Consider the following 9,804-nt stretch of genomic DNA (forward strand, 5'->3'; position numbering starts at 1 on the left):
CAAGTCCATTTTAGGAGGCAGCTCTTCCCCATTAGCATTTTGAATGTCTTCCAACCTGAGGGTCTCATTTTCTGACATTACATCTGACAGTGTTCACTTCTATTCATAATGTTTTCAGAGACTAAGTATACAGAAGTAGCTCTTCTCTTTTTCTTTCTAGTCTGTCTTCATCTGGAAGCTCATCTGAAATCTGTACACAGTGGGTGACCCAGCTGGTATTTAAAATGCTCGTAACATAGCTTCCAAAATCACAGCAACACACAAGCCACCATAGTTCAACAAACTGACAGACGAGTGGTGATAGATGTCCTAGGTCCACCCTAGGGATCAGCTATTTTCCATGGTCTTGATTGCAACAACTGTCTTCTCTGTCATGGCAGACAGTACTGTGATCTCCACAGTCATACTTCTGCTCAGTCTCTTTGCCAATGTCTCTCACAGGAAGACAAAGCTCCTCCCGTACCTCCCCACTGTCCTGAAGCAGTAATAGGTACCCATCCAGATGCCAATGAGCTGGAAGTCATGCCTTCTGATGTTGGGAACATACATATTATGAGTTGAAGGGTAGATAGCTTCACATTTCTTCCCAGTAAAGATGTAAATGCCAGCTAAGCGGACTTTTGTGTAGCCATGCTTGCCAGTCTTGGAAGTAGACATTTAGATGATCTTAAAGGCCAGTTTTTGAGAACCACAAAACCATTCTTACATAATGCTGAGTACTGCCTTGGGAAGGTGGCTAAGATCCCTGCCTCTCTTGTCTCAAAGTACAAATCATCTGCAGTTTTAAGACTTCAATTCAAACTAACGCGAACACATGGACTCGACCTTTTCTGCTAGCTGCTAACCACTGCTGCGTCGGAGTCCACTACAGCTGCCACAATAGCCACCTCTATGCAGCGTATGCTGCTGCACAGGGGTGTTAGTATGCAGGTGTCGACTCCCCACTAACAAACCAAGCAACCCTATTCTCTTCTATTTCTTTTTTCCTTTTCATCCATTCTTTCTATTTTGAGAGAATGATTTGTATTGATTAAATGAATATCAATGAGCTTCCTTGTAGTCAGAATTCTGATTGAGCTTGATCAATCAGAAGTCCTGATTGGAAAGCCTATGGAGGAAGGAGAGTAAGTTACAGTTGTATATTCCTTTGTTTCTTTCTCATCTGAGGTTCCTTGTGTTTTGGTAACCACTACCTTTCCTCCTTATTTGGATTTAGAGGGCTTACTATATTGAAGCTTCTGTATTGTCTTTTCTGGCATCCCTACACATTTTACACACTTTTGTACAGAAACCCTCAATCAACTGCCCTCTGTGAATCATAATTTGATTGTGTTGTCTTCCCCTCATGTTAGAATACAGTTATAACATGAAAAGCCATGCCACTATTCAACAGAATGAGCTAGGAGCATTAAGTTTCCTAAGTATATTGTAATGGAAAAGAAAATAAAAGCAAGTAAAGAGTAATAGATATAACAGTAGTCATATTAGCATATATATTCATACTTATATATGTAAATGGAATGATTTGATATATCATTTGGTGAGTTTGTTATTTACATTATTTAATGTTATTCTGTCATCTTTCCTCTAGACAGAGTCTAGGAACTTCTATGTTTATGAGTGTTTTTATTCATATATGTAGACAGTTTGAAATAAAAGCCAGTATTCCAAGGGCACTCATGTTAAAGAGTAAATCAGGATTTCCTGATTCCTCCTTGTGAAAATATTCCAGGAGCTGAGAGAGGACTGAAAGAAAAGACAATTGTTGTATGATTGCAATGGATTTGGATTTGGGGTTTGTAGAAAATAAGTTACTTTTTTATTATTAAACTGAATTTGAAGATGGAGATTTATATCTAATATATGTGGATATTTGTGGTATATATTTAAGAGTCGGAAAGAAGTCTGGAAATATACCCACGAAACTATCAATAATTTTTATGTGAAGCATAGAAAGTGGATTTATTATGGGGGGTGCGAACAAATCTGAAGGTAGGTGAGTAGTTACAGGTTGTATTTTTTTATTATATTTTTGTCAATATAGGATTTTTTGATTGAAACAGAAAAAAAGTTCAAAAAGTAAACTACACTTAGACAGAAGGTTTTCTAGGGTTTCTATTACAAACTTTACATTAAAACTTTTATTCTATATTGATTATCATGTAGTCTGCTGATTTGAAAACTTTCCCAGTCACTAGATGTTGTTGTTGTTAGGTGCCATGGAGTAGATTCCAACTCATAGCAACTTTCTGCACAACAGCATGAAATACTGCTCAGTCCAGTACCATCCTCACAATTGTTCATTTGCTTGAACTCATTGCTGCTGCCACTGTGCCAATTCATCTAGTTGGGGCTTCCTGGTTTTTTTTGTTGACCCTTCACTTTACCAACTTGTATTGGTCCCTCCTGATAATATGACCAAAATATGAGAGATGAAGTCTCGTCATTCTGGATTCTAAGGAGCATTCTTAGAAGAAGCAAATCTTCTAACAAAGATTTGTTTATTCTTCTGGCAGTCCATGGTACTTACAGTATTCTTCTGTAACACCCAAATTCAAATTCATAATTTCTTCTATGGTCTTAAAAACTAAGCCTGATTCAAATTTTACCCAGTTACATATTTTCCCCATTAATTCTTAGTGCTCTGATTATCCTGTTCCTATTATAATTGTCACAGACAGGGATAAAGTAGTTATTAAGAATTTCAACTCTCACATTTAATCTTTGACATACTTCCCTTTATATCCTTTGCTAATAGTAACATGTGGAGCTTCGTTGTTTTATTTGTCGCCTGGGTGCCCTTATTATTATTTTTTCTTCCAACCATTGTTTTTCAAAAACATTTATTCTTTTAAGATGACTGCCTTCCTTTTTTGACTCTGTTGCTTTTTTCTTTTTTTCTGTGCTCCTTAAATAATGAGAAATTCTTGAGATGAATAAAGATCTGAGATTTTAAGGGAAATTTTTCTTTCAGCTTTGTTTCCTGGGTTGTAAAATGAGACTATATTTAGTTTTCTTAGAGTACTCTACCATGAATATGCATTGTCTTTCAAGTCAGTAAAACTTGTCTCATCTTTTTAAAAATTTATTTTGGACTACACACTATCTTCATGACTTAAAAATCTGAATAGGAAATACTTATAGAGTGTTCAGGGGACCAGAATTTGTTTCAAGGGAAAACAAAAAACAAAACAATAAAGTCATGGGGAAAAAAAAAACGGTTTCTTAAAGCTCCTTGTAACTTGGATCAGTGTGAAAGTTTTGATTCTCATTCAAAATGCCTTCTAAGCCTATATATAAATTTTAGGAAGCAGTAATATATTAAAACAACAACAACAAAACTAGTGAATCTGGAAGAGAGAGGTAGAAAAAGTATATTCTACTATCTAGCCACAACATACAACACGTAAGTATAATGTGGGAATTTGAAGAATCCAAGCAATTTAAATAGGCTAAGAATTCAAGGGAGTTTGGGACAGTTTTTATGTCACATAATCTTATCTACACAAAATGTTCTGATTATGGATTTCTTTTTATTTTTCTGTATGGAGGATGGAATCCTGGTGTGGTGCTGTATGATAAGCACTCGACTGCAAGGTTGATTTGAACGGCAAGGTCAGGGGTTCAAACTCACCAGCCACTCCTCAGAAACCCTATACAGGGTCACTATGGTTGGAATTGATTCAACGACACTTAACAACAACAACAACATATTTAAGATAAGCACTCAACCTTAAGGTCAGTTTGAACTGAGTTGGAGGTTCAAAATTATCAGCCACTTCTCAGAAACCCTATATAGGGTCACTATGAGTCTATACTGACTTGATGACACTTAGCAACAACAACAACATAGTTATATACTTTCATTTTGTGGCTTCTGATAAAAATTTGAGTAACTTCAATGAGTAATATTCAATATTGTTGTTATTATTGTTAAAGTGCCATGGAGTCTGTTCTGACTTACAACAATCCTGTAGAGGATTTTCAAGGAGCAGCTGGTAGGTTTGAATGGCTAACTTTGTGGTTCGCAGTCCAGTGCTTATCCTGAAGCATCACACAGTGAGATTCAAATACTGTAGATCAAATAGAAGAGGCTTTCATGGAAGGGTAGTTGTTTGATTTGACACTTGGTGTTGTATTTGGTAATGGGAGCAAGAAGCAATGTTTTAACTGAGAGTGCAGAGAGGGAAGAGATTTGTGAGTTTGAGAAGAGAGGTGATCATGTGAACATATTCATCTAGAAAAGTGAGAAAGTGATATTTCTTCTTCTATGTAATTGTTGTGGGATGATCTACAAGTACCTCAGCCAAACTTGAAATACAGGGTGAATAATTCAAGCAGACGCCAGTCTGTATGTGTGAGTGTTTTATTCAGTTAAATTCAGATATTCAGATGATTTCTAATCATAATTTCTAACCTAGAAGACCGGGTTCTAGTACTGTGTTGTGGAATAACAGCATAGTGGTTACAACTCAGACTGCTAACCTCACAATCAGCAGTTCATAACTGCCAGCAGTTCTTCAGGAGAAAGATGAGGCTTTCTGCTTCCATAAAGATTTACAGCCTTGGAAACCCTATATAGGGTCTCTATGAGTTGGAACCGACTCCACAGCACACCACCAACACCACCAGACCAGTAGGTCAAACACACCAACTACTCCTTGGAAACCCTATACAGGGTTGCTATGAGTCAAAATAGCTAAAGTTATATAATACTAACAACAATAACCTAGAAGACAGTTTTTCTTCAGCATGGATACTGGCCATTCTTCTGGCTCTACCACACCCAAAGATGTGTGTACTCACTAGAGAGTACTCACTCTCAACAATGGAGAAGGAACTGCCTTTTCCTCTACTATATTAAAAAATAATAAAAATTAAAAAGAAATTCCTAAATGAGGCAATCACTCGTGACTACCATAGCGATTATCTGTGGAGAAAGCGGTTGTTGGAATAGGTATCACCTTGATGCCTCAGAATTCTTCCTTCATGCACTAGAAGATATTACAAAGGGTGGAGTAAATATGATGAAAACATCACAGCCAGATACCATAGATGAAGTTTAAGGAGTTGCAACATATGGCTATTAAAGCGCACATATTTTATTAGTATATTGTTAAGAACACCTAAGAGCCACTTGCCTAAATCAAAAGAAGAATTTAGATACAGCGTAAACAATGTTAGTAGAACCTTAACTTTAGATAGCTCATTGTTAGAATTTAAAAAACATTGAAGAGATCAATGAACACAAGTATTTAACCAGCCAGATGTAGACATAAGGATGACCAGAAATGGGAATGTGCATCCATATGAATTAAAATGTTTTATTTTCTGATAATGGCTTAAGGGAACACACTTCTCACAGAAAAGCATAGTTGTGTATGTATTCATTATTAAGATGCAAACAAGATGACTGAGAAGATGAAGGCAGAATCCAGAGAGCAATGGCTCAGAAGTTATAGATCAGTTTGGAGCAGAGGTCCCTGGAGCAGTTGAAGAGTCTTGGAAAGTTTCTTTCTCCAACTTACCACAGTATTTGTTTTTTACTCCTCATTCAACAAATATTTATTTTTCATCTATGATTTGTCTGGAACTATTTCAGACATAGGTAATAAAGCATACAAATAAAAAAATAAAAGCTACTGTTTTCTGTAAAACCTACTTCTAATGAGACATGATAAATATAACTGCTTAGTTATGTAACATTTCAGATGAGCATATGTTAAGAAATAAAGCAGAGGGGAAGTAGAGGCTTGGGAAAGGGAAGTATCTGAGTATACGTCCTATGTACAGAGATGAGTAAAAAATTATCCATACTCTGGCTGTAGAATTTGTTTTAATCAACTTTTAAAAAAGACACATACACAATTTTTGACATAATCTTCTTGCTTTTCAAGTAACACATTGTCCATCTGTCAGCAAGCTTTTGTAGTCCTTATCAGAAAATGTTTTAAGCTGCATTTCTAGTCATGAATGAACCATTGTCATAATTTCTGTATCAGAGGAGAATCTTCTTCCTCGAAGGACTGCCTTTAGGGTACCAAACAGGTAAAATTCTGATGGAGAAAGATCTGGACTATAGGGTGTCAACAGTGTGAGCAGAAGTGTGCAGACGTTCATTGTCATGCAAGATCACAATGCCCTTGGATAGCAGTTCTCTGTATTTAATCCCTTTTAGTCTTTAGCTCTTTAGTGAACATCTCACTGTAAAGATCACTATTGATTTCTGAACCTTTTCCCTGATAGTGTTCCACTAATGGCCCTTGAGAATCCCAGAAAACCATAAGCATCAATTTTCCAGCTGATTGTTGACTTTTAAACTTTTTCTTGGTCGGCGATTGAGGATGCTTCCATTACATACTCTGCTATTTACTCTCAGGCTCATAGTGATGAATCTATGTCTTGTTAGCAGTAACATTTTTTTTTTTTTTAAACTATTACCTTCCTTCAAGTATCAATCTAAATTTTGTTTGTGATGCTCAAATGCTTCTGTTTATGCTCTTCCATGAGTTGTTTCAGTACTTATCTTGCTTAAACTTTTTTTAAACCCAAGTTTGCTGTGGACTATTTCAGAGGTAGAATCATGACTGATTTGCAACTGATTTGCTACATAATCCACTTTCATTCATCTGTTCTACAGAATCACTTCATATGCATACTCAATATTGTCATCAGCCAAGGATATGGATGGGCATTTTAATATAATTGGAGGGCGGATAATTTTTTATTCATCTTTGTGGAAACTATTCTTTGCAAGGAAACTTGATGAAAGAGAGGGAGTGAAGTATGGGAATAAATTGAATAACAAGATTACAACATATAGATGTACAACAGTTAAGCTAAGTAATCTCTCATTAACCTCTAATATTTCTGTTGATAATCACATTTGTTGTTGTTGCTGTTAAGTACCTTAGAGTTGGTTCCAACTCATAGTGACCCTGTAGAGGGTTTCTTAGGAGCACTGGTGAATTTTAATTGCTGATCTTGTGGTTCAAATTTTGCAGTCCAGTGTGTTATCCCACACAAGAACTCCTCTAAACACATTGTTGTTTTTGGTAAGTGCCATTGATTCTGTTCTGATCCATAGCGACCCTGTGTAGGGTTTCGGAGGAGCAATTGGTGAGCTTGAACAACCGACTTCACAGTTCAGTGCATTAAACCAGTGTTACACCAAGACTCCTTCTAAGCACATGGCCACTTCTATTTTGAAATAATCATTTAATGATTATAACATTTTGGGAAAAAATAGCATTGGAAATTTTACTTCTATTGTTCTTGAAATCAAAACTATTTAGTTGAAAAACTACTATATGCACAAATGACTGAAAGAGATCCATATCTGTACTCATTTCAAATAAAGGTAATACAGTAGAATGTGGAAAATATTGAACAAAATTATTAATATCATTAGAAACTACAATTTTGCTGAAGATAATTAAAAAATGGTTAAAGCAGTACAATGATAGAGAGCTGCCAAAAATTCAGTCTAAATCCAGAAGAAGCCTTGGAATAAGGGCTGTCATTGCTGACATCAGATGGATCTTGGCTGAAAGGAGAGAATGCCAGAAAGATGTTCATTTGTGTGTTATTGAATATGCAAAGCCATTTAACTGTGCAGATCATAACAAACTCTGGATAATGTTGCAAAGAATGTAATTCCAGAAGGAGCCTGTACCTAGCCCAAGAGAAGTCCTTTGCATTGTATAAGGGGATACTGCATGTTTCAAAATAAGAAAAGGTATGCTTTAGGGTTGGTTTCTTTCACTATACTTATTCAGTCTACATGTTAAGCAAGTAACCTGAACAAGTGGTGATATGAAAAAGAATACCACATCAGGATTGGAGGAAAGGCTCCTTAACAACCTGAGATATGCAGATGACACAACCTTCCTGAAAGCAAAGGGAACTTGAAACACTTACTCGTGAAGAACAAATAATATAGTCTTTAGTATGGATTATAACTCAATGTAAAGAAAGTAAAATCCTCACAATCAGATCAATAAATAACAATGATAAACAAAGAAGTGGGAGAAAGATGAGACTTTCTGTTTCCATAAAAATGTACACTTTCGGAAATCCTAGATAGAGTGCTACGATTCAGAACCAACTCAATTGCACATGAACAGAGAAGAGATTGAAGCTCTCAAGGGTTTCATTTTACCTAGCTCCACAATCAATGCTCATGGGAGTAGTAGTCAAGAAATCAAAGGATGTATTGCACTGGAAATTTCTACTTCAATGAACCTCTTTAAAATATTAAAGAGCAAAGATGTCATTTTGAAGACTGAGATGTGCTTGACCCAAGTCATACTATTTTCAATTATCTCACATGCATGTGAAAACTGCACAATGAATAACGAAGAACATAGGATAATTGATGCATTTGAATTATGGTGTTGGGGAATAATATTAAAAGTACCATAGACTTCCAGATGAACAAACAAATCTGTCTTGGAAGGACTACAGCCAAATGCTCCTTAGAAGCAAGGATGGTGACACTTCCTCTCTTCTATGTTTGACATATTATCAGGAGGGGCCAGTCCCTTGAGAAGGGCACCATGCTTGGAAAAGTGTAAAGTCAGCAAAAAAGAGGAAGAGGCCCAACAAGATGGATTGAGACACAGTGGGTGCCACAATATTCTTAAACACAGCAACAGTTGTGAGGAGAGCACAGGCACAAATAGTGTGTCCTTCTTTTGTACATAAGGTCACTAAGAATCAGAAGTGACTCAAAGGCACTAACAACAATAACAACTTGTTATGGACTAACAAATATTTTGGTTAGAAGGAGTAATGTATGCAAGTAAATAGATGTTCACATATTTACCCTTATCATAATATATACAACACATTGCCAGACTGCAATGGATTCACTAGAAAGATCTATGTCTTTTTCATTGGTCCCTTTCCACTCCCCATCATTTTTCCTCTCTCACACACATACCCAAACAAGCACACCCACTGCACCTCCCTTCTGCTATTTCTTTTTTAAGTCTTCATTTTGTTTTTCTAAGAGAAAAAAATAACAACTGATTAGATATGGAAAAACAAAACAACTAATATCAGGGTGAGGATAGAGAAGATAGAGAATGAACACTAGGAGCCCTTCAATACTTAACCACCAAAATGGTGGTGGTAAGGTCCAATGAAGCAAGTTTCAACCAAAAGTCACCCTGTATAGTGTTCCCAAGAAAATCTGGGGGATTTAAACTGCTAACCTTGAAGTAACCAGTCCAATTCTTTTCCTACAGTGCCACAACAGGGTTCTCAGTGCACAAATAGAAGAGGAAAAATTATCATAATTCTTTCTGAATGAGAGTATATAATGTGGAGCACTGGTGCGATGCTGTAGAATAAGCATTGGGCTACTTACCACAAGGTGGGTTGTTCAGACTCACCAACAGCTACATTATACAGGTCTCTATGATTTGGAACTGACCATGGCATGTAACAACAAGAACAAATTGATGGATAAAATATTGAAGAGCTCATAGTGCTCATTCTCTTTCTTCTCCATCCTCATACTAATAACAACAACAATAACACTGTGTAGCTCTGGTTTGGTATTGCAGAATAATGGCTGGACTGCTAATAACAAGATAGGTGGTTGAAACCCACCAGCTACTCTTTGGAAACCCTTTACAGGGTAGCTATGAGTCAGAATGTCACTTAATAACAGTAATAATGTTTTTATAATAACTTTTACACCAAGAAATTGTGTGTGTCCATATGTATATGTATTCCATTTATCTCCCAAGTTCTGTCTACTAAGAGAGCTTCCCACTGCCACTAGTCAATTCCAAC

The 9,804-nt window shown here is 36.3% G+C and overlaps 1 pseudogene; it reads right to left on the reverse strand.

Annotated features, from left to right (window-relative positions):
• Positions 1 to 327: 327 nt before the first annotated feature.
• LOC102833747 overlaps positions 328 to 9,804 on the reverse strand; it is a 96,484-nt pseudogene continuing 87,007 nt past the window's right edge.

The sequence above is a fragment of the Chrysochloris asiatica genome, unplaced genomic scaffold (genome assembly GCF_000296735.1).
Source record: "Chrysochloris asiatica unplaced genomic scaffold, ChrAsi1.0 scaffold00285, whole genome shotgun sequence".
Lineage (NCBI taxonomy): Eukaryota > Metazoa > Chordata > Mammalia > Afrosoricida > Chrysochloridae > Chrysochloris > Chrysochloris asiatica.